This window comes from Scyliorhinus torazame, chromosome 8, assembly GCF_047496885.1.
Source record: "Scyliorhinus torazame isolate Kashiwa2021f chromosome 8, sScyTor2.1, whole genome shotgun sequence".
NCBI classification, from domain to species: Eukaryota; Metazoa; Chordata; class Chondrichthyes; order Carcharhiniformes; family Scyliorhinidae; genus Scyliorhinus; species Scyliorhinus torazame.
The window spans coordinates 24,790,049-24,794,169 of NC_092714.1; the positions used below are offsets into that span (position 1 = coordinate 24,790,049).

Here is a 4,121-nt window from a genome sequence, read left to right on the forward strand (position 1 = left end):
GGCGTCTCAGAGAGTGTCAGCAAAATGCTCCCTACAGCGAGCTCACCGAGTCTGGGAGAGAAAGTGTTGTGGGAATATCATTTATTCAAATTTAATCCTCCTTTAATAACATTAACACGATGGATATTAAATAGAAGGAAGTTACTAACCGATAAAGACTATTTTGCAATTCTTGTTACATTGATTTGTTAGCGAATGTTCTTTTTAAACAAAAAGTGTGTGTTTAATCACATGTACAGGACTGGATTTATCGGGAATTGGAAAGCAAAAAGGGATTGATGCAAAGGGATGGACTGCATGGCCAGTTTTGTATTGTGTTTTTCTTTGTGATTCTAACATATTTACTTTGTATTCTTCTTGTTTCAGGGTGACAGACTGTGGAATCACATTCTGAATTCCAAACCTTTACAACGATCTTTTTACTGTTTCCCGAGGTGCTTTCCTGAAGGTCAGGAAAATCACACCTGGGACTTCCTCCGTTGGATCCTTTATTTCCACCTGAGCGGGTAAGTGGAGATTTGTTTCAGAGTGCATACCAGAACAACCACCTGTATAGCCCAGGGGTGGGGGGGAGGGGTTTAGCACAGTGGGAGGGAGGAGGGAGAAAAGGAGGAAAACGGGTCAAAGATAGGAGAAAACACTCTCTGGAGGGGACCAACTGGGCAAGCGAATCTCCGAAAACATGAAGTTAAGAGGCGAGGGAGGGCACGCCTGGCAGAACTGGGGCGTAAAATAGCAGGGTGGGGAGAAGGGGGGAGAAGAGGGCAAAGGAGGGAGGATGGGCAATTTGCTCTAAAGGGGGGGGGGGGGCGAGTGAGGGGTTCCATAAGGGATGGGGTTTGTTTATAATACATTTCAAGGAGCTGGTTACCGTCAACTGCTAAGAGGGAGGGTAGTGTGCGAGGTGGGGAGGTTGGTAAGGATGTTGGGGCATGCGGGTTTGGAGTTTAGTGTCAGTTTTTAATTTGTAATGTTATGTGTTTCGAATGTTAAAATGTGAATATAACTACTTTTAAAAAATAAGAGGATGAGCTTCACAGCATCGAGAACAGTGACAGACCCAGGGAGGCGGTACGTAATGGTCATCGGTATCCTGGAAGGGGCACCGGTGGGACTGGTGAACATATCTGGCCCCAACTGGGACAACACAGACTTCATCAAACGGACCACGACAGAAATCCCCAACCTAGACTCCCACCGACTCATCATGGGGGGGGGGCCTTCAACTGCGTGCAGGAGCCACGGACGGACAAATTCGATCCCAAATCAACGAAGCAAGCAGCCACGGCGAAAGCGCTGAATGTCTTTATGCAGCAGATAGGGCAGGGTCGACCCATGGAAGCTCACACACCCAAGGGAGAAGGAGTTCTCCACCTTCTCCCAAGTCCACAAAGTATATTCACACATTGATGTCTTTGGGGTAGGCAAATTGGTGCTTCCGGGGATAGTGTTTCCAAAATGCAAGACCTTTTATTCAATTGCTCCTTGTAATTTGACTTCGGAAGCCAATCCGCTATATCAATAATCTTCCTCTCTCTCTCTCTCCAGATGTCTAGTTTACAAAATATCAACATCTTCCTGGAATTATTTGATGCTCTGTATGAATTTGAAGGACTGCTTTCAGAGACAAAAGTTCGCGGATTGCGGGGAATTTCAGAAAACTTCATTCCAATCTTAGTTAATTTTAATGCTATTTGTAGTTTTGACGATATGTTGTATGTTAAGAGTGAATTTTTCTTGCATATGTTGCAGGGATTTCACAGGGTAATGGAAAATATCTACCGTCCAATCACTTCAAAAAAACACATTTTGGACAGCGTACAAGAATCAGTGGGAGGTCTTTATTTAAAGAGAAAATGTGTGGAGAGCTGCTTTGTATTATACGGCCGCTATGTTGTTGCCAGTTGTAGCCTTAGAATCACGCAACATTTGGTCAATTATCTGTTAAATTTAATTTCGGGCAACAGAATGAAATCTCAATTATGATGGGTTCTTACACACCCAATATTAAGTCAGGAAATTATTTCGAAATTATATATCACTCTCCATTTGTCTGTATTTTAAAGCTGATTGGGACAACCACTGTAATTCCCCCCGGTTTGTATAATCAGTCTGCTGAAGTACCCTGTGAGGGGGTCGGTATTAACGTGAATCCGAAAGAGATTGCTGCCTGTTTAATAATCCCACCTCATTGGCGTGAGCGCATATCTGACTATATCGTGCAGCGTGCTAATAGAAACTCACAGTGTTATTACATGCAGTGTGGGGAAATTGATACAGCTATGGAATGTATCCACCAATTCACAATAGAGAGATTCACAAGCACCAAAGATACCGATATGACCACTTATCTGATGTCTCGTCCAATGAGTAATATGTGTCCACTAGTCAATGAGAAAGGTCAGGTATTTGCATTTCATCTCTTCGAATGTCCCTATACAAACCATGAGGCTGAAAAGAGCTTTATTGAAAAAGGATTGAATCTGAAACCTTTCGTAAAGCACTTACAAGCAATTGGGATTGATGTACTTGGAAGACAGTGAGCCAATTAAACAATTTAATTAAAGAACTAGCACTGTATCATGAATTTGTCAAAGAGATGTTTGTTATCTTGTAACACGCGATCCAAACATGAAATATTTTAAATACATACGTGACAATAAATCAAATTCAAAATCCTGGGCGGGATTCCCCGACCCCCCGCTGGGTCGGAGAATCGCTGGGGGGGGGGGGGGGGGGGCGGCGTAGATCCCGCCCCCGCCTCCCGCCGAATTCTCCGAAGGGTGAAAAGTCGGCGGTGCATCAATCGCGCCGCCCGCCTCGGAGAATAGCAGGGGCGGACGCCAGACAATGGACTCCGGGGCTGCCCACATTCTCCCAGCCGGATGGGCCGAAGTCCCGCCGACGTGACCACGGGTCAGGTCGGCGTAAATCAAAACACCTTTTTAACGGAGTCAACCAGTGCTGATGGTTGGCGCCGTCCAGCGTGGAGGTAGGTCACGGCCTGGGAGGTGGCCGCAGGAGAGGGGATGGCGTGGCCGCAGTCTGTGTGTGTGGGGGAGAGGTGTGTGTGGGCCTGTGTGCGGCGGAGTGGGGGAGGGGGTGTGGGCTTCGGGGACGGGGGAATGAGTGCCGGATATGGGGGTATGAGTGCCGGGTACGGGGGGGGTGAGTGCCGGGGACGGGGGGATGAGTGCGAGGTACGGGGGGGTGAGTGCCAGGGACGGGGGGGTGAATACCGGGGATGGGGTGGGTGAGTGCCGGGTACGGGGGGGGTGAGTGCCAGGGACGGGTGCAGTGAGTGTCGGGGTCAGGGGGGTGAGTGCCGGGGACGGGGGGGGTGAGTGCCGGGCACGGGGGGGTGAGTGCCGGGGGCTGGGGGGGGGGTGAGTGCCGGGTATGGGGGGGGGTGAGTGCCGGGGATGGGGGGGTGAGTGCCGTGGACGGGGGGGTGAGTGCCAGGGCCGATGGGGGGGTGAGTGTCGGGTACGGGTGGATGAGTGCCGGGGACGGGGTGGGGTGAGTGCCGGGTACGGGGGGGTGAGTGCCGGGGATGAGGGGGGGGATGAGTGCCGGGTACGGGGGGGGTGAGTGCCGAGTCCGGGGGTTGAGTGCCGGGGATGAGGGGGTGAGTGCCGGGTACGGGGGGGTGAGTGCCGGATACGGGGGGGGGGGGGGGGGGCGGTGAGTGCCGGGTACGGGGGGTGAGTGCCGGGTACGGGGGGGTGAGTGCCAGGGACGGGGGGGTGAATACCGGGGATGGGGTGGGTGAGTGCCGGGTACGGGGGGGGTGAGTGCCAGGGATGGGTGCGGTGAGTGTCGGGGTCAGGGGGGTGAGTGCCGGGGACGGGGGGTGAGTGCCGGGCACGGGGGGGGTGAGTGCCGGGTGCGGGGGGGGTGAGTGCCGGGTACGGGGGGGTGAGTGCCGGGGGCTGGGGGGGGTGAGTGCCGGGTACGGGGGCGGGGGGTGAGTGCCGGGGATGGGGGGTTGTGTGCCGTGGACGGGGGGGTGAGTGCCAGGGCCGATGGGGGGGTGAGTGTCGGGTACGGGTGGATGAGTGCCGGGGACGGGGTGGGGTGAGTGCCGGGTACGGGGGGGTGAGTGCCGGGGATGAGGGGGG

General features: G+C 53.1%; 1 long non-coding RNA gene across 1 annotated transcript; it reads left to right on the plus strand.

Moving 5' to 3' along the window:
- Positions 1-294: 294 nt before the first annotated feature.
- Positions 295-2,569, plus strand: LOC140428721 (uncharacterized). Its single transcript, XR_011948837.1, has 2 exons — positions 295-506; positions 1,549-2,569. It is a non-coding gene; the product is annotated as an uncharacterized lncRNA (long non-coding RNA).
- The last annotated feature ends 1,552 nt before the right edge of the window (positions 2,570-4,121 follow it).